General features: G+C 35.8%; 1 long non-coding RNA gene across 1 annotated transcript; it reads right to left on the bottom strand.

Moving 5' to 3' along the window:
• Positions 1-800: 800 nt before the first annotated feature.
• On the bottom strand, positions 801-6806 carry LOC121674104. The gene is made up of 2 exons (XR_006019452.1): positions 6537-6806; positions 801-5684 (listed from the first exon to the last, which is right to left on the bottom strand). It is a non-coding gene; the product is annotated as an uncharacterized LOC121674104 (long non-coding RNA).
• Between the last annotated feature and the right edge of the window lie 20377 nt (positions 6807-27183).

Here is a 27183-nt window from a genome sequence, read left to right as displayed (position 1 = left end):
TGCTCCTGCTACTCAATCCCCAAGGCTAGTTTACCTTTTAAATATAGGTATTGTAGATGAATATCTTGGTATTCAGCAATAAAATTCACCAAAATCCTATTTTAAGGAAACAAAGTAAAATTTCTGCATATAATTTCTGTTGCCTGTTTTACCAGTGTTCTGCTAAGTTGCTCTCTGCTATCTTTTCATATTTTCTCTGCAGACAGTTTAAAAAAAAATGATTCAGTGCTGTTTTCTGTGAAACATCCAGTTCAAATTATTTCCAACCTTGATGCTACTGTGATAAAATTCTTTATTGCTTTTTTGTGGTTTTTACTTAGAACAGGATGCTTCCACATTTAGTGAGGCTTTGCCAAAGCCACATGTGTCTCTTGGCCGGTTGGACAGTAGAAAATAGAAAGATCCATCAATCAAAAGAATTGAGAAAAGCAACTCATGTTGAAGATTTTCAATTTGTTTCCATTTTCATTTTGATCTAAGTTAGACCACTTAGTGTGGTGTTCTGGCCCACTGGATGCTGTTTGATCACTTGGACTACAGTCAGTACATTCCTGTGTGTGCTTGGAGTTTGCTTGTTTGCCAAATGCATCACTACAGTCTATTAGACCTTGAACTCGTGCTGGGCACAGCAACGTGGCCTGACAGTGACTGTTGATGAGTGCAATGTACGTGCTGCACATGTTTATTAAATTTATGTACTTACTATTTGTTCACCCTTACTTTTCTTTCCCTAATGCATTTCTTACATCATGCAGTGCAATGGAAACACGTGTCCAACTTGTAGCAGCAGATACAAGAAATCAAGTGATGCCAGACTGTATTTTTAAATAATGAAGGATACAATAACAATATTATAAACACATTACACAAATCAGTGTTTCATCAGTGTCTTGAATATATCGTTCTCTATAGCTTTTAAGGCAGTTGTAAGCTGCTTATATTTGTCACACTCTTATTACCTCTGTTATATCTTTTTACTATCATGACCCCAATTAACTTATGAAGTAGGAATAATTGTTTTTTTCTAAATGAATAAAAATCTGGAAGTAACAAATATTTTCAGTATTAAGACAATGAAACTGTTTGTCTACAGCTATTTTTTATGACTAAAAAATTCACTAGCAATGACTGTGAAAACATATCTGAGCAAAGCTGAGATTCAGCTCTTTCTAAATTCATACAAATTCTACTTTTACACAGCCAGAAATACCAAAGATCTAATGCAACCTACTGAAAGAGTAATACTCTCTCATGTCATACTAAAAGCACAGCTGCATTTTGCTTTCATGCAACCATAATCCAAGTTGCAAAACATTTCAAACACGGGGATAAAATACAATTCCTGCCATGATTAACTTGTTTTTTATGCATATGCAGTCATAAGAGGTAGATAAATAAAAAATCTCTGAGACAATATTGTCTAAATCAATATGCAGTAGGAATGGGTACATCAGCAAATGGATACCAACATTTTTCATGAGCATCATGATGTAGAATTTTAAGGGGAGAGATGAAATATGGTAACAGTTAGCTGCTCTGAAAATATTTCTGAGAAACTCCTCCCATGTCTGAGAGGTAGCATGAAGCTTTTTTGAAAATATAACAAATAGTGGCACATCCACTTGAGGTATGAGGTGACATTTTATCATAAATAAGATATGGTAGCTGGCTGTTTCAAGGTTGTTAAGGTCCTTGAAAATGAAGGAAAGTGGATTATGCTTCATTGTAAAGAGATGAAGAAGTAAAAGTAGCTGATGGAAAAATTTTAAAAGGGAGGGCAAAAGCCAGGAGAAAGTAAATGGATGAATAAGTGGGTCAAGACTTAACAGTGGATGTCAAAACAAGGAGAAAATGTTGTTTTAACTGAAAAGCAGGATGTATCTAGACAAGATCTTTAGCTCTATAATTTGCAAAAAACTACACCTAAACAAGTGCAAACAAAATTAGGCTCTGAAGAGCCAGAGTGATATCAAAGACAAAAAATGGCACTTAAAAGTGAGCCCTGTCATGGCACTGTATTAGCAGTTCTTTAGAGCCCCTGCTGGGAGTGTTACCAAGAGATGATGTAATGGGAGTGACTTTCATTTGTCAGGTAAGAAAGTTGTACTGAAACAATGAGCAGTGAAAGGCTAATTTGATTGTAAATTGTTCTTGTGCATCATTTTCTGTAGAAAAAGGCGTTGTAAGAACAAAAGTAAGGAATTGGAAATGGAGGATGAAAGGAAAAAGACCACTTCCTGCTCTTTGAAAGACTAACTGTTTTACACAGGTGAAGAGTGACCAGGAAAGGAGAGTCAAGAAACAAAAATCAAGCAAGTTTTCAGAAGGATCTTGGTTAACAGCATTGAGGGCAGTTGATCAGTCAGGGAGCATAAAAGGGGCATAATTGTGTTGAATTTAGCTAGGTTTCAAACCTGTAAGAAGAATATCCTTGTGTCAAATTAATAAGTGATTACATAGCATTAGTCCTTCTTAAATTCTATTGCTCTGTTTTTAGTAACACACCTGGAATGCATAACTGAAAGGAAATACTGTTGCCATACAGAGGTTTTAGAAGTTATTATTAATAGTTTTGTTTTGGTTAACTTTCCATTTCTACCTTCATTCCTCTTTCAGAATGCTAAATTATCCTGTGATATCACACAATAAAGCCAGAATTTTCCTTGTCTCTTTTTTTAATTTGTATTTGAAAACAGGGATTTGAATTTGGGTCTTTTGATTCCAGCAAAATACAGTTCAGTTGTACTCAATGATGTTAAATGTCTTTTCTCACTTTAATTGTTCTATGATTCTATGAAATTTGTTTTAAAATTTTACAACAATTTCCAAAAATTATACAAAAGAGACAGAAAATTATTTCCGGTGCCTGTTTTTGGAGTAGTGGGTCCACAGCAGGCCCACTAATGATACTATCTCTTTCTTTAAAGTCAACAAAATCTCATCTTTAGAAAAAGCTCTGGAGAATTGACCTATAACTGACTATTACCTACAGCTAGCTGACTATTCAAGGAAACTATCTGCAACATGAAATAGAAAGAAAATTTTCAGCAGAACTTTTAGGAAAAAGCAGTCTTTTGGACAAGATCCCATAGGAAAATATGCTTCTCTGGCTGTATAAGCTTTTATTTCCTATGCAATGCAATAAGCATCCAGAAACAGTCAGAAATCTTTAGAAACAAAACAAAACAATAGAACTTTAATGTACTGCTAAAATACTAGAAGTGCAGAGATACTTTCATAGTACCAGTTCCTAGGGTTTTTGGGTGGGTTATTTTTGCATTACCTGCAAAACAAAAGGTCATAGTACAGATTTCTTTAGATTTTTATGTGTCTAGAGTGTAATTTTAGTAGAATTTGCAGTAGGACTGATAAACCTAGATTAAATGGTAGTCTGGCATTCAAGCTACTGGAGTGTCTTTATTAACTATTGTCAGAAATCTGGTCTGTGGTATTTTCTTTGGTTACAGATCTCATAACTGCTATGTTTGTTACCTCAAAAACCAAAATACTGTAAGTTTTCATGCATCTTTCACTTCTGTATTTCAATACTATTGAAATACAGCAGCTAGTCCAGAATACATATGCTCATCTCTTATTTAATTTTTTTTTTCCAGAAAAACTTACTCTGTGATTCTGCCCCTGTTGCCTTTTCATTTCCCGGTAAAAATGATCGTGAGGCATGTAAATGTTTGAGTCCTACATACCTGGACATCCATCCTTCTCAGACATTGTACCAGTAAGGATTGCTCTTCTAATTTTCCCTTTGGATCCTCCTGTGCAGTGGAAAATGTCCATGGCAGGAGGGTTGGAACTAGATGATTTTTAAGGTCCTTTCCAACCCACCCCATTCTATGATTTTATTAAAAGTCCACTGTAAAATGGCCAGTATTGACCAATTTTATATTTCTTCTTCAATATAAATATTTTCCCCCCTCAAAAAAGCAGATTTGGAGCAACGATTTTCCATGTATCTATCACTTTATCTTTCAGCTGTCCCTCTAGGCAATGACTTCTTTTCTGTGCCACTTTGAAGTGCAAATTGTTGATGTTAAAAAGCAACCACAAGTGTACTTCTCAAACAGCAGCTGTCCTCTTCTCAGATAAATTTGATCCTGGACAGGCTGTCATGCTAAATTCCAAAACAAAAATCACATTTCATGAGAAAGAATGCTAAATCTACAAATCTAGAATTGCAGATAAATACTTGCTGAGTGCCAGCTGTATTAAGCAGTTTATACAATTCAGGCACTATTTAGCTGAGCAAAAATCAAGTACAATGGCATTGACATAGCTTGTTAAGGTGGAAATTTCAGGTGACTTTCCAGAGAGCTATTACAGAGAGAATGTTGGATGCAACTAAAAAGTGAATTTCGCTGCCTGGTAATGGCATTGAATCTATTATATTAGAGTGATAAAACATTTGCAAGAACATAAAATACTGCATTAAATTAGGAGAAAGGACCCTAAGTAAACCTCTAGAAGGAAATATGAAAAAATCTCCAAAACAAACCACTGAAATTTTAAGCCCTAATACCAGTTTCAAGAAGTGCAAACAAACATGACAATTCCACTTGCATTTCCAGTGATTCTCTCATTCCTCGTACTCTTATTGTGCCAAATGCTTTGACAGGTTCAGTTTTCAGGTTCTATCTAATAACATCTAGTCGACATATGTGTTTATTCCTTTTTCCTGTGTTAGTTGCTGTGGACTGGAACAATTGTACTGAAATGTCTAAGGAACAGAAGAAATGGAAGATTTCCAGATTCTCTGTCAATCAGCTTTTTTTTAATTACCATCATTTTTAAAACATTGTTTTCTAATAGACTATGGCAGTTGAACTAAATGGAAATACAATACAGATAAAGAGGCCAGCAACAAGCTTCTCACAAAGAAAAGTTTTAAAGGTGATGTATCTGAACAGCAAATATCATGGCTCAATGCACTACCTGCAATGCTAGTGCAACTCTGTGGATCATTAAATATAGAATATATTTGTGTCTATTTTTTTAGTCTTCATTCTTTTTGAGAACCTCTGTAACAGTGCTCTCACACTGTGATTAACCCTTTCTCCTGCTTGTGCCTTTTCCTGCATTCTAAATAACCCATGGAGAGATAATCAGTGTCCTGATTAGAAGATAAGCAAATATATGTATAGGAGTGGGACCAATGTCAGTTGCAATTAAGAAAACCACAAATTGCCATCTCATTTAAAATTTCTCAGTTGTACTTGTTATCTGAAAATTACTCCCCTCAAATAGTCTTTTAATGTCACAGAATCATGGTTGGGATTGCAAGGTATGTCTGGTGATTATCTATTTCAACTCCCCTGCTAAAGCAGGTTCATCCAGAGTAGGTGGCACAGGATCATGACCAAGCAGATTTTTAATATCTTCAGAGAAAAGTTAGTTTCCATAGTTACTTCTAAAATTCTACCCAAATGAATTCACTGTGTCTATCTATCTATCTATCTGTCTAATTGTGAAATTTTACACTAGCTTCTTTGACATTTTGAAATCTGCACAACTTTAGTCCTGCAAAGGAGTGTTTTATTAATGTTGATTCAGAATCAGACACAGATGAAGGCTCAATTCAGAACTGTGTTACTGTAGCAAGAGGTTAGTCCAGTCCTAGTCGTTATTGATCTTCTTTCTTAAAGAAAGGATGGTTATGCACTCTCATAAACCTGGAAAAGAGACAAAACTCTTGTTGAAGTTGCATGTGCACAGAGAATACGGTGCGTTTTCCCTGTGGTTCACTGGTATTTACTTGTGATATTTTTTCTTCTGTTAGAAAGATAAAGAATTAATTTAATAGCACTTATTGTGAGATTATAAAAATTGTTTTACCTTAATTTTGAGATGTTTACCCTGAGAAATATAAAAAATGTTACACCTTATATTACAATCCTCTGCATATTTTCTCCAATTTTTTGCTTATGCATCTTAAATAGGACATTATAGGAAGAGAAAAAGAAAAAGAAGAAAAAGAAAAAGAAAAAGGAAAAGGGAAAAGAAAAGAAATAGGAGTCAATATATCTCTATATAAAGGGTTATACAAATATCCTGGTATGTGGAAGAAGTGCGAGTAAGACTGGAATGTTCTGAAAATATGGAAATAAAGGAAGGTCAAAGGAACTGTTTTAGTCTTAGTTGGAGTAAAAAGAATCATAGCAAAGATTTTTTTCTGCAGTTAGGCTCTATTTTATCTTACTGCATTATGTATATTTTAATGTTAGAACATTGTCTCACATGGCCCAGGAATATAAAACCTAAAATTAACCTTTTTGTGATAAAGAGTTGCCAATGATATTGTGTATGTACATGTTGAAACCTCGTCAAATGTTTCACCACCAGGGATGTCTTTTTCCCAGAAGGATTTAAGTAATATTAATAGAGCAAGATAAATTCTTCATTGTTCTATAACATGCTCTGGTGAAACTCTTCAGGCTGCCAAACCAATGCTGAATGTGTGGGAAAACTGTGTTTTTGAAAGCAATACACAACAGTAATCAAGAACAAAGAATGCTTTTACTTACATGCAGTTGGGGAGTGCGCTCAGAATAAGCATGAACATTCTTCAAAACCAAGGAGAAGTCCTCATTTTATTACCTCTCCTATATCCTTGGCTGGACAGACTCTGCTCCAGATTGTCAGATTGCATCAAACATTACAGCTTCAGTAATGGCAAAGTTCATTAGAAGGACACTTCACCAGCCTATTAAAGGAGCCCCTTCTGCAGCAGATTGTTTCTTTGCTGGTCAGGAAAATGGATGCCCCACAGCACAGCTTTTAGGGGTTAGCCTGTCTGGCAAAGGGAAGAAGTGTGGAAGAATCAAGAAATGTCTGATTACTTATTAATAGCAGTAGACAGCAAGAATTCTTGTTTGCAGGACACATTCTCATTCTAGCTTAGAAAAGATTTTTTTGCAAATACATTTTTCTCTTAAAACATATATTGACAGTCTTGTTCTTATAAAATAAAGATGCCGACATTGTTTTTCAAAACCCTTGTCTGAAATATGTTTAAAGTTAAGATAATAGCTGGTTTGCAGGGCTCAGCTAAAACAAATATTGCATTTTTTATTAAGTTTATTCCCTGTGTATATTTATGCATACATATAGAAACGAAAAATTTAGTACATCATAAATACCTGAGCTGGAAATAGTGCAGTTTGGAATTAAATCAACGCATGTTCATTTTGAACCCACAGGTGAATTAATTAATTAAGTTCAGGAGAATATGAAATCATTTTATTTCATACGAAAAAAGAAAATATTTATATTTCACATAGTAAAATCTACTGTAAATTCTGTAAAAAAATCTCATCATGTTATCAGGTCTATGGATGTGGAAATTATACCTACTTGGTATTATGTGTGGCAATAAAGGTCCAGTTCAGCTTTTAAATAGACGAACACTGTCAGAATAAAGCCTATTAGCTTATGCTAGATATTGATATAATATACTTTGAAGTTTATAAAAAAAGAAATGAAAAGTGATTAAAAATAATGTCCCAAGCTTAAAGCCTATTTATTGTGTACACTTTTCACATTCACAAGAGCATATATTGCTCCATGAACCAATTATTAGAAGAGAATTTTATTATGAAAGAATAATTGTCTGTCTTTATCTGAGGATTGTATATTCAGTATAAAATGAAGTTCACAACAAAATAAGGTGAGTACTTTTACAACAAGCAGGCATTTGAACATTTTACCTCTCTGCTGGAACTTAAAATTTTGTAAGACTGGGATTTTGTGCAATAATATAAACATCTTAACCAAAAGGGTAAAAAAGACAGATATAAAAAGTCTTAGAGGAAGGAGAATAAGAGTGTGATAATGACACCAGTCCTTTGAGAAACATGATTTCTAGAACACCTGCCTTCATATTCTTCTCTTAGAGGTGGGAAGATGCTTGCCATTATATTAGAAGGTCAGATTATTCAATAGGTAGGTCAGATTTTCACTGATCTTCCTTAAATATTTAAGGTAAATGCATGCAAGCATCTATCTGCATATGCAAACTCACAGATTATAGAAATAATTTCATGAGCATGAATTCTTTTGGGAGTTTTTGTGATAAATCACTTCAAATCACTCCATGTCTAATAACCTGGTTATATTTTTTTCAGGTGTAATTGCTCACTCAACAGCCAACGCCTTAAAACATACCACCTCTTTATTTTGCCATCTTTCCTGCCAAGTAAAGTTGATTTTTCTGAGGTAACTGTCATAAAGATGTGCATACATATGTGTGTATGTGTGTAACCATAGAATATTTTAGGAAGCTATAAGTATTTCATATTAGTATTTCATGTCAGCCTTTTAAAACATTGCTCTCATAGGAGTAGGAAGAGCCAAAATCAAAAACATCTGACTAAATCTGTAAACAATTTAGTTGCCTGCAAATTTTCAATATTTTCAATTTGTAGTATTCAGTAATTTTGTCTGTCTTATTTAACACACATAAAAATAGTTTAGAAAAAGAAATTTAAAATTAACAGTTACATTTACAAATTTTAATAACTTGGAAGAATTTTTCAGTATGGCGGAAAATACAGCAATACATCAAATTAACCAGAATAAATAAGGATCATGGTCTAAAATATTATAAATTAGACTGATCTTATAAAAAGTCCAGCTCATACAAAATCTGGCAGATTATATCTAATAACAATATCTAGTGATAAAAGTACTTGGGAAATTGTCATACTGCAACAGACCACGATTTAAACGTAAGGTCAAATGTACTTAAGTTTATAATGAGATATAATTTCAGTGAGAAAAAACCAAACCAAAACAACAAACAGTGTTTCATTCAACAGAGCAAGAGAACTGTTAAGTGAAAATGCTGCACAAGTCAAAAAGGGATAAATTCTTGTACTATTAAGTATTGATGAAAAGCAGCACCAAGGTAAATATAGCATCAGGATTTGTGCCATCCAGGCTTACAAGTACAGTTGAAGAATATATTTCTCTGAGAAATATAATAAAAGGTGTGCTGGTATATAAGAAAATGTGTTTGTCAAATATAACTTTCTGGATAGTGTTCATGTTAGAGAATTTAGAAGGTACACAGTAAAAGTTCTCCTTGAACATTAAAAATTGATGATAAAAAGAAGGAAGAAAAAAAGAGAAGATTCAAAAAATATTCTTTGGTATTTGATGAAGACTTTATCCTGCTAAAATGTTTCCTAAGTTTGCGTGGTCAGAATGTTTTCTTTGGCAATGAAAAGGTGCTCTCTGAATTAAAATGACACAACTGCATTGCTTCTACAATAGGCACAGAAGCATCAGAGCTTACATTTTGGAGTCTGTTAAAAATGTTGAAATATTTCACCTTGAAACGTCTGTATTAATTCTCTTCCTCCATTCCCACTTCTTCCCAAGTGCATTAAAAATTCAAGAAGTTTGAAAGCAGTATTCTTGTGGCTGTGCAAAAGATTTTATTGGCAGCTTTTGCATTTTCTTTAGCAAATGGATTTTTTAAATCTTAATGAACTCTGGATTTGTGACCCACCACATGATTTCTGCTAAAGAAACAAACCATCTGGACAACACTTCTGTGGGTTTGTTTGTATTTATTTAAATTAACAGCAGTGCATGTCATTTTCAACCATAACGAACTCCTTCCATTCAGGTGAATTCTCTGAAGTCTTTAAATTTTATGGCTTGAAGCATTAAAGCTATAGTGAGCACATTGAAACAATTACACCAAAGTAAAGACGATCATAAAACCAAGACTGTGTGCCTCTCATGTGGAAAGCACTCATGGAAAGAGAAGGAGAAAGAAGGAGAAGGAAGAGGAGAAAGAGAGAAAGAGAAAGAGAAAGAGAAATATTGAAAGAGGCTGGCCAAGGCAGATGGGTACCAAAATCTGTTACTATATGCAACTGAGCGGAATACAATTTGAGAATACTTTGATGATTTTTCACTTAGAATGAGGGTACTGACACAGAATTAAGAACTGGTAAGGTAGTCCCTGTGGGTACTTCTGTCCTTAATTTGATCTTCAGTTGTGCCACATTCTGAGAGCTTTCCATATGTTAAGCACAGGGATTTAGTATCCCCTGTCATGTTGTCTTGGTTTAAAAGACAAATGTCTGCCAAGGAAGGTGGAAACCTTCCTGGGATGGAAAGACAACCCCTTCCTCCAAATTACTGTGACTTCGAAAATTACAGGGCTTCCAGGCAAAAATATGGGAAAAGGAATAACATTTCTTTTCTAGAATACATATATCTATGAAACAAGACAAAAAACCAACAAAACAAACAAACAAAACCAAACAATACCAGTATTTTCCCACCCGTCAAGCAGTTCCCCCTTTGGTGTAGCTATGACCGCAGCTGGCAGGAGGTACTGTTGGCTCAGGTGAGGCAGAGGGGCTGCGGTGACTCCTTAGCGGGTTAGGAGGCACTGGTGGCTCGGGCGAGGCAGAGAAGGTGCAGTACATCCCCCACGGCTTAGAGGGAGGGAGTGGGGGTTTTGGTCTCTCCTGCAAACACCCACAGAGACAGTGAGGGTGGCTGGTGGCCGCCTCAGTTGCAGCCCATGGGCAGCTGAGACCCTCCCTCCCTCTTGTAAGCAGCAGGCTGACCAGTGGACAGCAGGGAGGACATCATGGCAGTGCCGAACCCCCAAGCAAGAGAAGTCCAGTACCCAAAACCACAACTGCCTCTCCTCCAAGCAAGGCAAGGGCTGACCCCAGCTAAGAACTAGCAAAATTCCTTCCCCTCCCCAAAACCATTTCAGTGGTATGTCAAGGTACTTGGCTGCTCCTTTTGTCTCTTAATCACTGCACCAAGAAAGCCACCCCCAGCATCCCCCTGACAACAAATGGGAAGAAATTCCCTGAGAAACCTAACCCAGAACAAGTGTCAGATCATTAATATAGGCCTAGCGCATAGCCGAGTGATAATACAGATGTGACCTCAACTACTCAGTTGCTTCTTTTAAGATAATCCACTTTTCTTTTCAGATCTTCTCTTCTTGGCTTCTGCTTTTAATCTTGCTTCTTTCCATTCCCTACATATTCAGAGAAAATCACAACAAACATTCTTTTATTCAGTTATTGGAAGAAATATTTTGCTGCACATAATGCCATACTCTAGCAGTCATAATGCCAAAGCTCACAGGCATTTTTCCACTACTCTATGATCTCAGGAATTGCACTTTTATCTCCACAATATCTGCTAGAAACACTTTTCTCTTGTGTCTTCTATATGTTCACACACAAACAAACATAATGGCTTTTTAATTGCACTGAATTAACTAAGATGGAATAAACTAGAAATGGACATAAACTATGAGGCTTTATTGCAAGTTGTGAGCACATAATTGCAAAATTTTCTGATGTTAAACAGCCCTGTCAAAACCATGTACAAAACCTGCAGTCTTAATTGGTCATGAAAACAGAAATTTATACTGAATACAAATTGTTGTGGTTTGAGTTTTTTCCTCACCATCCATAATCAGACTTTTACATATGGTTTCTATATTTATTTGATGTGCAGAATATACATCATCCATCCAAGCTGACACTTCCGGAGGGGAAGAGAGTTTGCTTGCACTATTGCCTTACAGAAGATGTTGGTCTATTCTGGGTATTTTGATGGCTAAAATGATAGTGTTATAGCTGGGTTGCCTTTGCTGCAGCAATACCTGCTTTTATGCCGTAACACGAAGGACTGGAAGAGTGGAGCCAACCACAGGTGGGAATTCCACTTATTTTTCTCTATGGGCAAATTTCTTTTGTTTTTCCTGCCTAAGGAATTGTTCTGGACTTCTACATGTGCATCCAGAGGGATGACCAGTTAGGAAGACTTTGCATTTAATGCAGAGAATATATGCAAACAGGCAAACACAATCATGACAAATGGCCTAGGAAAGGGAGTAAACACATCCTAATATGATTACATTTTTTCCAAATGTTATATTGAAAAAATCCCAACTGCTTAAATTTATTGTTCTTTTTTGTAATTTTTTCTCCTTGTTGAAGAAAAAATACCATGCTTTTTTGTTCTGATGCCATGATGATTTTTTGCTTTTTCTTTTATACCCCTTTTATATACCTTTTTATAGCTTTTTGTATTCTTAGTGTTTTTTAGCCTACATTCTTAGACTTATTTTGTTAAGCTAGGAGACTAAGCATCTTAGAAGCTTCATAGCTAGGGATCAGTGTGCCCAGACACCAAGGTCCTCTCCAGAACACATTCTGTAAACTAAGATAGAACCATCCAGGGGAAGGTTCCTTGGGGAGGGGGGCTCACTCAAGCCTCTCGTTGGGGAATCCTTGATAGGTATGCTAATTAGTAAAACCTTTAATGCTATACCCAATCTATTGGGGTGTGCATTGTGGGGTGCATTTTGGTGCATTCCACCTCGACATGGTGCACCTAAGGATCCTTAAAATAAATACTGAAGTAAAACCCCTTTTTCCCTTCTAACTGTGTTTGATTCTTGATTTTAAGACCAGGAAAAGGCATCAGTTCCATTTTCTTTTCGGCCTTCTTTTAGGAGATTAGTCTACCGTATCTATGGGAACAGTTATTCTTAAAAGGGAGCAAGAAAGTACAACACCTACCAATTTTGCAACGCAGTAGGGTTAAGCTCCACTCTGGTGTAGATGAGCAGCCACCAAATGAACACAGTAGGATTAGTTCACAAAGTCTGAGTTTGGCTCCAAGAGATCAGTTTGTTTAGATAGGCTACAGAAAACTCAAATTACTCTACTACAGCCAGAATTTCACTCTTTCAATTCTTCTGTTTATCTACTCCAAGCCTCTGCACATTGAAAAATTCACCTACCTATTCATCAAGTCACATTTCCAAAACAGAAAGGATTCAAATGTTGATCTGTTTTCACGGTTCAAATTATTTCCTAGGCTTCCTGATGCATTTTGTGGCTCAGTTTCGCCATCAAAGGCCATTATAAGAAACAAACTGCCTTACGTTGCAGATGCAACAAGTTCCTTTAAAAATTAGTATTTAGGTACTGTGATTCCTGAGTTTCTAAAGGCAAGGCTCCACTTAACAGATTGGCATCTATTCTCAGTCTTGCATTTTTCTGGTTATTTGACAGGTTAACAACTGTTGTTGAAAATGTCCATAAGTCTGTGTTTTGAAAAAAGATGAAAATTGTTTACTTTCCTCTTCTAGTTCAACAAAAAAAAGACCATTCAAAACCATTTTTGCTCTACAGAGAGTGAATTAATCACAAAAAAAGAATAATTAGATGCTTTGAACCATCTGCCTCACATCAAGAGTGGCTTGCTCTGTAGTCTCCACCTGATAATTAGAGCTAATCCTTCTTTTGCTAGAAAGGTGGTAGATTAGAAAGACCAATTCAAGGCTATACATTTCAGGTGATGGAAAGCTGCTTTCTTTGACCTTGCAGTGGGATATCACATCTTCTCACTGAATTTCCAGTATATCTTCATCCTTTCTCTTTTTTTTTTTTTTTAGAGCCATCTGCTAGTCAGATCAGATGTACGGAGACTGTTTTGAATTTCTACCCTTGGTGCTCAGATCTCCCATGTAGCATAGGTTAAAACTATGTATTTTGTACTAGATACAGACACCTAGAAATTAGGCACTGACCATTGGCAGTGAATTTTTCATTTTTTCCTCCGCAGCCCTATTTAATATTTAATATATAAAAATAAAGATTTTTGGCAGAAGTACTTTGTTGCTTTGGTAATGAAAATAATAATTTCTTCAGGATTACTAAATATACATGATTCATTTATACAAATAAATGCAACCTCCATATGCATAAAGCTAAAATTTCTTGATGTGTTCCCTAGTGTAGTCTCTACTTCATGCTTCAAATTAACAACCTTTCACATAGTTGCTGCCAATATGCTCAAGGGTTTAAAATGAAAAGATTTTTGTAAACATGGAAACCAGCAGAAATGCTAAGTCCTGAGGTAACAATAGGTTAAAGAAATTAAAGAAATTAATACACTGTATCATAATTTCATGCCCATAACTGCCTTTTTTTTTTTTTGTGGTTTTAATTAGTTGATTTGACTTCAGTTGATCTTGTCCTTGCACTGAGAATAATAGAATAGAATAGAATAGAATAGAATAGAATATTTGATGGCTGAACTGGTTTTTTTGCTAGCTACAGCCTACTCTGCTTTCCCACAGGCATCTTACTTAGGACTTTAGGTCTTGGCCATAAATCCATGATCTGTTTTTCCTTCATAAAAATATGTATTCTAATGATGGGAAGATTTCCTGTCCCACGTGAATCCACATTATAGGCCTTTCTCCAGGGAAGATGGGATGCTGAGTGATCTGCAAGCTGAAATGGATGAACTACAACTGTTGAGGAAGGCATGCCAACCTTTTAAGACTACAGCAAGACTTGGAAGGAGCAGAATAGACTTACTCAAAAAAAGCAAGCTGAGATTTTGGACATTTAGAGTCTTCCTTTAGGGAGAAGCCATCACAGACTTACAAAATGTAAGCAAGTGTGTATAAGTAAGAAATACAAACCCTGATATATTCAAATTAAATTGCTTATCCTTAGAAAGTCCTGAATCATCTTTACTACTCAAATATGTGCTTTAAAATTCTGACTCCTTTTGAACTCACCTTAAAACTTTTACAGTATTTCTGACACTTGAAATGCCTTGAATGTAAAAGAATTTTTGTGTAATCAATGATTATTTTGCTGTATGTTTTCTCTGACTTGAGCAAAGATGGGGAAGCGCACTGAAGCTACTGCTTCAGATACCTTGTTGCACTAAACCTATTGTATGATTTCAGAAATAAATGCCAGTTTATTATTTGGATGTCATCACATTTTGCTACAGGGTCAGAACATACAGAGTCCTGCTTTTCTTGTTGCTAAAGAAGGGACCTTGAACAGGGCATGCCCCATGGCTGGAATCATCCCTTTGTCCCACCCCAGCAATGTTCAAGGCCAGGTTGGATGGGGCATTGAGTGACCTGGTCTAGTGAGAGGTGTCCCTGCCTATGACAGGGGGGATTGGAACTAGATGATCTTTAAGATCCCTTGTAATCCAAACAAGTGTGTGATTCTATAATTCTATGACTCAAAGGTAAGACTCTGAGGGTAGGTAAGGTTCCTGGATCTACCTATGGTTCTGAACTAATGAGCTTTCAGAAGAGAGTATACTTTTTCTTTTATTAACTCAGAGTAGATATGGGTTGAAGTGGCTGTAAAACAGCATCAGAGCAGACTAAAAATGATGAGTTGTCTTATGATCTGTATGATCTTTAGCTGTAGTTCTAAATTGAAATAGGATTTAAAGAACAGAAACAAGAGCTCTGACACATTATCAATCATTTTATTCATGGTTTACAAATGTGTATATATGTTATACATTCTCCCTCATAATAAAATGGGTTGCATTGTAAAAAGCCTACTTTTAGTGAGACAAAATCTTCAGTTCGAATGAAGAAACCATCATTGCTTCCTGGCTAAGATATTGGGCTACAAGTGCAGTGGATCGATAATAAAGTTTCAAAAAATGAAGACTCCTGGTTCCTATTTCTTACCATCCTTCTCTAATAAGAACTCCTGATTAAGAGTTTGACCTAACCTTTCTTACCCATGTGTAAGAAATGAGTATTTCAAGATAAGGACTCCTCCAGTAAAAGATGCTACAAATGGTCTGGGTCAAAAGTACTTTGTATCAAATGTGATCATATACAGACATGAAGGTAGACAATAAAAGATTCTTTGTCCTGAGCATTCCACCCTTTTGGTACGATGGTGAGGCTGTCAGTAACCTATGACCCAGCACACTCACTCAAGTGTCTGTTTTGTTCTTTCTTCATTGCTGACTTCAAGCTGAAACGTTAAATGCTTGCCCAAAATACTGCTGCAGTTACATAAAGCTTTTCAGGAAACATCACTTCACACAGATGTTTAACCTTCAAGCCGTGAAGGGATAGCTCTGCCAGTTGCCAGGCTTGTCAATTAATTTCACATTGACAATCATGCTAATGTAGTTTGACACAGAGAAGTTTTGCAGCCAGCCAGCTACATCACATAAACAAGGTAGATGACTGCAGTTCACTGCAAGATACATCTGAACACACAGGCCACCACAGCATATGTCTCATAAGTAGCACTGCTCAGTTTCATTGCAGCTACCATCCCAGATGATCAGGAGTATTAGTAAAATAATTTTTTTGCTCACCTGAGTACTCTTTCAGTTTATTTTGTAGTCATGTTACCACATATGTGTTCAGGAAATATGAATATGAAATATATCCGAATACTAGGCTTACAATATGAACTGCCAAGCAAGATAACTACTGCTGAGATGTCTCTGAGATAAGTTCTATATACCTGAGGCACCTCATTCAAATTCTGTCAGCAAACTGGAAGTACCTTAGAGAAGAAGGACAAATATTTAGGGTTTGGAAGCAATGATTTATAAGAATACTTTAAATAGGGTGGATATGTGCAACTGGGCACACTAATGAGAAAGGTGTGATGAGGATATGACAATTGGCTAGAATTACCAAAAAATAAAAGCAAACAACAGTAGCTGCAACACGAGAGAATGAAAGTAGATACTAGTTTAAAGTAATAATGTCAGCTACACCAGACTCAAAAAATATTTTACACCAAAGAGAAGCTGTGGACTAGTTGACCCAAGATAAATAAATTGACACTAACTAGAATATTTAGACTAAGGCTGAATACAGCTTCAATCTGGAATCAAACATATATTGGCCAGTGAGTACCTTTAAAGGTGTATGTCCTTCTCTCTATATTCAAATTCTGAGTCTCATTACTGAGAATTATTATTTTTAGGTTTGAATGAGATTGAAAACTGCAGGGTAAAAAGAATTGTTGGAGGTTTTTGGTTTTCTGTTCTCTCTCTTGTCTTATGAAACTGAATTAATTCTAACCAAAATTATCACTTTTAAAAATTATTTGAGCATAGATACAGGTTTAATTTCCCTTAACATGTTAAATAACTATGAGTGTAGGGAAATGAGAAATATTTTCCTTTTGTGAGACTGCAGAAAAAAAATCTGAAATTTTAAAACTGACTGTTGTGATGAATATAAAAGAGATTAGTCTAAAACCTATGAATTCAAATATTAGTCCTTGATGCTTCCTATCAGTAGTATATCTTTATGAGTTTGACTGACAGCTTGATTTTTTCCTGGTTTTTCATGGTCATGTAGTGCAGCTGAGGGTATAAATTACAGTATCTTTTTATGTATATGCTGATTTATTATGAAAAAAAAATAAGCAATATGACAGGATAGCACAAAGTCTGGGGTAGCATTGTGTGTTCTGCATGCAAGCAAAACTTCTTTATTTCTGCCTGGGCAGACTGTTGTAATCCTTCACCACGTGGACAGTCACTCTGTAAGTGTCTTGAAAAATCTGTATTTCATGCTCTAAAACAAAAACATGACTTTTTTAAAAAAATCATTTTACAGCAAGTAGAAAAGTCAGAATTACAATGTAAGCAAGTGGCCCTTTAGCCAGTGGTTAAATAATTGAGATTCCATCAGAACCTGATGCATTGACAATGATAACAACAAGGAACAGGCAGTTACTTACAAAAAGTAAAAACTAAACCATAGATGTTTCTAATGCAAATACTGTTTATATGTGCAAATATATTGTTCCTGCCTCATTTTATCTTGGAGCATAGACCCTCAAGACAGAGACTGTGGTTCTGTTCAGTTTTTATGCATCATTTAATCCAGGGGAAAAGACCTTTCCTAGCCTGTCATCAACAATGTTGAGCAACTAAAAACTGCTGAAACACTTACTGTCTCCATAGATCTCAGTTGTGATAATGACAGCCTCAGCTTTAACTTTTCAATTGTCAAAGCCCCCATCTACAACATAATCCTGAAATGCAGGTTGAGACCATTTATTTATCAATAAAATCCAGCTCTTGTCTTTATCTCGTTCATGGTGATGATGATAATAATAATAATAATAGTAACTAATTTAAAATAAACATTCTTTTTTGTTACTCTGTTTTAGAGGAGCAATTATCTTAGTAAAACTATTCTGCAGATTTGGCTGATTGAAAAGCTGCGCTATATCTCAGTTGTCATAAAAATTACCCACGGAGTTTAAATTATCCACAAGCTTTCTTAGAAGTACTAATTAATTAATTAGAAACTATTTAAAATTTATGTAAATAAATAACTCCTTGTCTGAGAATTGTTTGCAAACCATTCTGTATAAATATTATGGTTTTTCACTATGTTTGTGCTAGGCAATGCTGAAGATAAGGGAGCAAAATTAGATGTATTCCCAAACAAAAATTAAAATTTTTGTATTAGGAAAAGATGCCATGAACATTTCTGAAAAAGTAACAGTGATGTTGGGAGAAAATCTATAATTTAGCCATTATTTTAATATAGATGGCAGAGGGACAACCGTGATTGTATTGTAGACATTAAGAGACATAGATACCCCAGCTAAACAAGGCCAACAGCAGAAGTTTGCTGATCAGCAGAGATAAAAGGGTTTAGAGAAGAGATATAATGTAATTGTTTTGTGACAGAGCATTCAGAAGAGGTAGAAGAATGGAGAATTCAAAATTTTCTGGAAAAGAATAGATGTTCAGAGATGAGGCTGGAGGTAAGATGAAACAGGTCAGAAATTACAACCTGTGCACCTGGAAAAGAAAGCAGAATAGCAGTCACTGAGATATAATCCAATTTTTTATTGATCAATGATATAATAATTGATTATATAATGGTATACTATATTTTCTACTCCCTGAATTCTTTGCTTCTATTCACATACAGTCAGGGAGAATGGGCCTTGATTTACTTTGATATTCAAAGAGAAAGATAAACTGTAAAGGCAGAATCTGCATTTTTGTTGATTGGTTGAGCAACTTTCAAGTATTTGTGGTGGAATGCATTATTCAAGAATATTCTTCCTGGTAGAACGCATTTGACAGTATAGTTTTATAATGTGAACACATAAAAAGTTATATCCTTTCAATTAAAATAAATACATTCGGAATATAAATGCACCATCAGGTATTACTTCCTCATCAAGGCTCTTCCAGCTGTCCATTTGGGTGTCCTTTATAATATTCTGTCTTCTCTTGTAGATCAGAGAAGAAGGCTAAATATTTGTAGTTCAGAGCCTCAGACAACTCATAGGATTTCCACACACTAACCGGTAGTGAGCTCTGAGGAGCTTTCAATAATTCTATGTCCCTTGTAAATAAAGGCAGAATTTGTTGCAAACTTGTGGATTTCTGCCATCTTTTTCAGAGAAGAGAGAAGCTAGGAGTGAATTGATGAGAAGGAAGCAATAAAAGTGAAATGTTTGTTAAGGAAGCTTGGTTTTCCTTTTGTGCTTCTGTTTTTAGGAACAAGCTTTCTACCACATCTTAGAAACTAAACATTAGAATTCAAAACTTTCCCTCCTGGGGTCACTTTCCTTCTCTTTTTTATACTCCTCCTACTGGCAATGAATTTGCTAAGCTCTGCCAGACAGATCTTTAAAACTCTCATCATTCTTAAAAAGAAATCCAGTGTTGGCAAGTTCTGACACTGGACAAACATGTCAACAAACATTGAGAAAGTGCTGCCTCCAAACCACAGAGCACACTAGGGCTGTGTTTACTCAAGCTTGTCGCTACCAGGCTTCATTAAGAGTGATGACATTTTTAAACACCATCTCTGTGGTAGTATGTGATACAAATCAAATCTAGCAGGCACACTAAGGCCTTTGTCTCTGCTCAAGACTTGTACCAACTTATGTTTTTAAAGATATGACAGCATTTTCTGGCTGAAGGAAAAAGACTGCAAGGAACTGAACCTAAACTGAACACAGTGAATAGGAAAGTTCTCTTTTGATGCTGGTGGGTTTAGATTTAAGCATTGTACACCTCTTCTCCCTGCCTTCACACAAAAAACTCTGAAGTTGATATACAGAAGGCACAGAGAGCCATTGTTTAATTCTAGAGTATGGATGTGACCACTAACATTATTAAATTGCTCCTTGTACTAGTTTGAAAGCAAACCAGTGGGAGATTGCAAGTCAGAATTATAATTTAACAGGAAAATTAAAATAAATGCAATAGTACAAGAACACTGACAGTCAGGATACAACCTGACACCGTTAGTGAGGGTGGTGGTAGCAGTCCAGATGAAGTGGTTCTGTTGAAGCAGTGATCCTCTAGAAGGGTCTGGTCTTCCTCTGATGGTCCAGTGGTAGCTCTTGTCCTCTGGAAACCCGGTAGGTAAGGGCTACTGTGGTGTTCCAAACCTCAGATTATATCCAGGTAGGAATGCTTGGTTCCTCCCCATGGGCGGAGCATCTCACAATGGGTTGATGTAATTCTATGAGTCATGCGGTGGGTCCTTGATGGCCCATTGGCAGAAATAGCCTCCCCGGAGGGAGTTATCAGGGATGAGTCATGGTAGAACATAGCGAACACTGCCCCACCTTCTTTAACAGCTTGTGAAGATGATAATAGAATACATACTTTTGGTTACATCTGACACTGTAACCTAGGACACTCCTACTGTTAACCAGAAGGGTACTTTCTGAATTTGAGCCTGCCTTTTCAAAACAAAGAAATCTGTCTTTGTCCTGTAACACTATTTTCCATATTTTTCAGCACAAGCACTGCTTTATATGTTTTTCCTTTCATCTTATTGAAAGAAATTCTTATATATGAAGATAAATATGAAGGTCCTGATTATTTCCATTCAACTTTAAGCACAGATATGCCCAGTATTATGATATTGAAATATCTAATACGTGCATATATGTTGAGCAGCAAGTTGATAGATTCATCCATTAAATGCACACTCAAAGAGACACTTTCAAAGAAGGAGCTATACTGTAAGAGGATGGAGATGACTCACTTTTTCTTTGGCGAAGGGGATTAGACTTTAAGATATATTTGGGACCAAGGTGAAATTAATACAATCCTACAAAGAATAGAATAGAATAGAGTAGAATAGAATAGAATAGAATAGAATAGAATAGAATAGAATAGAATAGAATATTTCAGTTGGCAGGGACCTATAAGAACCATCTAGTTCAGCTGCCTTACCAATTCAGAGCTGATCAAAAGTTAAAGCATTGTTGTTAAGGGCCTTGGACAAATACTCTTAAGCACTGATAGACACTGTTCACTTTTCTAGGAAGGGTTTGACCCCCTCTTGCAGGGTTTGACTTCTAAATGTCCAGTCTAACCAACCATTCACACAAGTCCTACTCCTATCACTGGATCCCAGAGAGAGGTCAGCACCTCCCTCTTCACTTCCCTCCTCACAAGGCTGTAGAGAGCAATGAGGTCACCGAGAACATCTCCACACATCAGCCTCCTTTTTTCCAAACCAGACAAATCCAAATTCATTAACTACTCCTTACAGGACATTCCTTCCAGGCCTGTCACCAGATTTTTTGTCCTCCTCTGGACACATACAAAGAGTTTCACATCCTTCTTAAATTGTGAGGCCCAGAGCTGCACCCAGTACTCAAGGTAAGGCCACACCACAGCTGAGTACAGTGGTGTGGCCTCTCTACTGACCAGCTGCTTGTGCTGGGTTTGATGCACCCCAGCAGCGAGTTCACCCTCCTGGCTGCCTGGGCACACAGCTGACTCACACTGAGCTGCTGCCAGCCAGCACCCCCAGATCCCTCTCTGCAGGGCTGATCTCCTGCCACTCCTTTCCCAATTCATACTTGTGCCCAGTTTAATATAATAGATAATATAATTATTACTGTATAATATATAAAATATAAAAGATGTAAGTTATAATGTATAAAAAATGCATAAAATATGTATACCTACACTATGTGTCGACTTCTACCTGTTACCACATTATCTCCAAGATACCAATATGCAGGCTTCCATTTACTCGGCTTTGTGAGTAGAATTCTTAAAACATATAGAAGCCTTTTTTTCTGAGCAGCTTTATTACTAGCAGTTCAAAAAATGTTTTCAAGTGAGAGATTTAAAATAGCTGGAAAAGTTGGAAAAACACTTTCTAAAAGTGAATTACAGAATTTATTACAAGCCCAGAGAAAACAAGTACATTTACAATGTGGAAATTACATAGGCTGGTGTTTTCACACATATGTGCCTCTGGATAAGAGCTTTAATTCCTATTTAGGCACTAAACCAGAACAAGCATGTTTTCAATAGAAGCAAATTATAGCAAGGCAATTATACTGGAAAACACACCAAGATAAAACTCGCCAGCAAGCATACAGTGCATAAAAATAAAAATAGCAACCAATGGCATCTGGATTGACTTGTACTGATTCCCTTTGAAAATATAAAGAAACATCTAAATCCCTAACTTCAGAATTCAGGTATGACTCTGACAAATGCCTTCAACTTGAAGTGTATATTTGACTAGATCTTTATTCAGAAAAGCATAAACTTACATGCTTCTTATTTTCAAATGGATATAAGTATAATTTATATAGTTTGTTACTGACTGATGACCAAAATGCTTAAGCTAAGGTACTTGTGACAGAAAATCTATTTATTACCTGTGCATGGTTACATGAAATAACAATTCTCCTATTGAAATATTTCTTCCAAAAGCATGCAGATTGCTGGATAATAGTTAGGAAAGAATTTAAAAATTGTCACTTTATGTAATGTTTGCAAACAATTTGGCTTTGCCTAGATTTCAGTAGGACCAGTGTTTGAATTTTGATGTTACATGAAACATCATTTATCAGTGTTGGTGTTTTTTGCCAAACTGATACAGTAAAACTTTATCCACTATTTGACAATTATGTTCTTACTTTGTAAAGGTCTTTTGGTGTTGGCTTTTGGGTGTTTTGTTGTTGTTTTGAGAGGACTGGGGGATGTTTGGTCTTGTTTTTTTTTTCCTAAGTAAACAGGATTCAGTTTTGTAAGACTGTCATTCACTGATGGGATTTACTCCAGTTCTATGTTGTCAGTTGCTTTCATTCTTTTGTTGGTTTTTCTTTCTATACAAAATCGACAGCAGCCAAATGTACCTATTTCAAAAAATGCACTGGAAAGAAACAGCAGGGAAAGGAAAGAAAGTCTCCAAATATTTAGAGACAGAGTAACACTACGAGCAACAATGAAAACTTTATAGGGCTGCACTTTATTAACTATGTCCATTTCAAGCTACTAATAATTAGCTGAGCTCAAAATGATTGCTTAGCATTCAGCAGAGAAGGTAGCATTTCTGCAGAAGGGACTATGTTATTGGAGACTGTTTTTATAAATGCATAGTTTCCTTAATTCCAGTATAATGATCTTTCCTGACTTAGTTATTGTTGTTTTAAGTGGCTAAAATAAGCACTCTTGTTCATGTACTTTCGAATGAAAACATGAGTGTTCATGGCTTTATATTACTGAAGCTTTCCCTTTTTGCCCCTACACACCCCCTTTTTCTTTAGACTACAGTCTCTAGGTATTTTGATAGTTTATACTTTCTTCTCATAGTGAGGTGTTGTAGTAATACAGTTCCTTTGGCAGCTACCAAAATATGTCACACTGACTGTAACCTTTGAAAAAGGAAATGCTCCATGGAGCTTTGATTATGTAAACAGCATATTCTGTCCTGAAAATGGGGACATTGTGAAAGGAGAAATTATATGAAAGAATGTATGTATTTTTTTTACTTCATTTCTATACTTAGAGGTGCCTCTTTAAGACTTCTGTGCTGTACACTCATATTGCTAAGATAAATTATTACTTTTTCCACGTGTAATGTTATTGTGAGCAGATGCGTAGGAGACATTGGTTACTGTTTTGAACTCAGTTGTTTCCTATGTTGCCAAAGTCAAAGCAGAACAGCTATTCTACAGGGGCTGCGACAGGGAATCTGAACAGAATGGAGTGAGGCACACAAGTAGTTTTTATTTATATTCAGTGTTTGCTAAATTTTGGGTTACATCTATGAAAAACACTGGTATCATAACCAAGAGATTACCAAGCTGGGAAAATCCTTCACAGCAGAATTATATCTCAAGTTTTCCTGCTAATGCTGCAGCTTAAATCTTGCAATACAGACCTTGGATCAAATTAGCATGGGTAAGAATTTTGTTAAATTGCAGAATGTTTTAATTTAAGATGAAATTCTTTTCTTTTTGTAGAAAAGACTGTAGGATCTCTGAAGATCTGAAGTCACCACAAGGTGGGAGGATGGAATAACCATCTGCAAAACCCAGATAGTGTTTGGTTCTTCCAGATCATCTCTTACTTAGGACAATTTCCCTATTCAGAAGCCTATTCTAAGGTCAGTGCTGGACCTTGGGCAATTCAAGATTCTTTCAGGATAATTCACTTCAAGTGTATTGTGAATGAGTGCATCCAAGTGTCCCATCAACAACTTTCTAAAAAGATATGGGCTTAGACTTTAATTTATATATATCTTGTGGCGTGATAGTTTTTCAATAGGGGACTATAGTTTTTAGTTACTACATTTTCTCCTTCTGCCTTCCTTCACATTTTTGCATACCACAGTTAAGTGGTTTTTGTTGAAGCCTTATTTAATCTGCTGTTTGTAGGTGGATAATTACAGTTACAGGAGATGATAGACTTTAATATGATGACATATCATATTAAAGTTTAAAGATTCATTCCTAAGTAGCATTTTAGAATTACTTGGGAGCTAGACCAGGGAAGTGACACATACATACATGAATATGATTTGATTTAAAAAGAAAATTTTCCACAGTTTAAAAGAAATTAATTTTGAATTAAAAATGTTTTCAGAATTAATTTTCCTCCAAAAATATACTGAAAATTGACAAACTTTGGTTCTCCTAGTTATAAATAACTTTCTGCTCTCACAATCAATGACTGTGTCTAGTCTAAACTGAGTGTTTACTAAGCATTCATCCATCACCAAACAGTGAATTATCCAATTCTTTCCCTTCAACTATAGAGTGAAATTAAGGTCTTCTAATTTGAAATGGGGTAGCTGCCTGCTCTATTTAATGGAGTCTTAATTTTGATTTTTTTTTTTTTTTTTCAACTGCTAAAGAATCAGGGAGCTCAAAGTGAGTAAATCTGCCTAGGACCAAGATCTTCACACCAGTTTTTAAATATAACTTGGAATAGTTTTTCAAGTGGTACAGTAGAAAACTTTGTATTTCCTAATTAATTTTCTCCCTGAACATATAATTCACAAAACTCCTACATTAGGAATAACCACTTTCTTTAATATCTGCATTTGACTTTTCATGAGTGGCTGATGTCACTGTTTTTGTCATTCAGTTGGCTTGTACAACTATATTGTTCTTAAAATAGCATTCCTTTTGTTCATGGCTACTTATACTTTCATCTTCTACTACAAAATTATCTGCTATTCTTACAAGCTTTCCTGTGAAGTAGCAATGCTGTTATTATTATGTTTTCAAGGTTCTCTATTTGTGACTCCTTCAAACTGAGCTATTCCACTGCAGTTCTTGTATCTTTGTTCCTGTACCAGGCCTTGATTCAGGTTACATTTCACACAGTATATATGACTGCATACATGATGATTTGAAGACTGATTTCAAGCTCTATATTCATTACTGAAATGATTGGGGTATAGATATTTTAAAAAATTAGTTCTATGGTTTTATTTTGAGTCTGTTAACAATTGTGATCTGGTCATAGTCTTTCTTTCCACGTCTATATATCAACTTCAAATCTCAGAAAGGGCTAGTAAAAAATCCTCTATAGAATCCCTAGAAGTAAATGGCCTAAATTCCCAGTTACAACAAAGTATGAAATTTACACTGCTTCTCACTGGTGGGATCCTCAGATCCTCCTGTGTCTCTGAGTGTCCAGTCACCCGGCTGGGCCACAGGTCCCTGTGTTTTTTGTTATCCAAAAGGTCAGCAGTTCAAGGTCTCTTGCCTTGGGCTCCCCTCACTCAGAGCTTGACCTGCAGCTCACACTGCAGCTGTACCCTGAGCTACCTGCACTGAATGGATTCCTGAACATTTTGTCAATGTCATATAGAGGCTATGCCAGAATCTACGTTTTTAAATTAACCATTCTGACCTTGTGAACTAAGTCTGTTTTGAAGTTTTAAAAAACTAAGATTATACCGTTCAATAATGAATCAGTTCAAAGTGAGGATATGTCTTAATCATTACAATTGCAGAATCATAGTTTTGTGGCAAATAATTGAAAATTATTGGAAGTGAGAGAGAAAAATATCCATATTGTAAAAGATTTTGAAATGTTTTAATTTCAATAGAGGAGTGGTGTGGGGAAAGGGAAAAATCAATAGATATTTTTCAGTCATGTGTGATGTCATTTCTTTCTACAGCAAAGTACCCAGTCACTTCACTGTAGCAGTAGCAGGTTACTGTCCCTCTTTCTTTTTTTTTTTTTTACTAATTGCTCATAATGCAAAGAAGCAAAATCAGAGTACTTTCTAGAAAAACAAAGGTCAGATTTGACAGGCTGCTTCAAAAATTTTAATCCAATATATTGTCAGACATAACTTTTCCACTTTGAATATGACTTTGGGTTTAAAATGGATCATCTGAAAATGTGAATTTGGATTGGATTTCATTTTGAAATTAGGAGCTCTATCCACAGCTTACGATCCTATAAACCACTAGACTAAACTCCACGTCTTACTAATACATTCCAACCTGCAGCCTTATCTTCTTTTTTCTGTAATATATACAATGTCAGCTACCATTTAACCCACTTCCACTATGTTAGTTTTCCTATCATCTCCTTGGTTGTCTTCAGAACTGACACCCATTCACCATTTACCAAACATGATTTACAGTTTCCAGCAGTTCTCTACCTTTATCATCAATTTTTTATCACTGGATCACAGCTGAACCCCAGGGAGGATGTTGTTATATGCAACTGAAATAGATACTGGCTCTGCATTTTCAAAGAACAATGTTGCCCAAATGAAAGTTCTGCCCTGCAAATAATGACTAAAAAAAACCCGCACAACCCAAAGCAACCAAAAAACAAACCAAAAACGAACACTCATTCAGGAAAACTATTTACAATTCAGAAGGGATCTGAACTGTTGTGTGTAGTTAACCTATGTGAAGTGTACCATTAGCAGCACGTTTTCTTAATCAACACAGTGTGGTGGCTTTCAGAATGTAGGAATTGTTGTTATTTCCAACATAGAAATTCCCTCCTTTCATTTCTTTCTGAATAGTGTCAGTGACCTTAAGATGTATTCATCTGAATCAGATATGCACATGC

This window comes from Corvus kubaryi, unplaced genomic scaffold, assembly GCF_017639235.1.
Source record: "Corvus kubaryi isolate FWS band 111438036 unplaced genomic scaffold, C.kubaryi_AGA036_p1.0 66, whole genome shotgun sequence".
Classification (NCBI taxonomy): domain Eukaryota; kingdom Metazoa; phylum Chordata; class Aves; order Passeriformes; family Corvidae; genus Corvus; species Corvus kubaryi.
The sequence above is the reverse complement of the archived record's forward strand: the minus strand, read 5'-3'. Positions and strand labels throughout refer to the sequence as shown.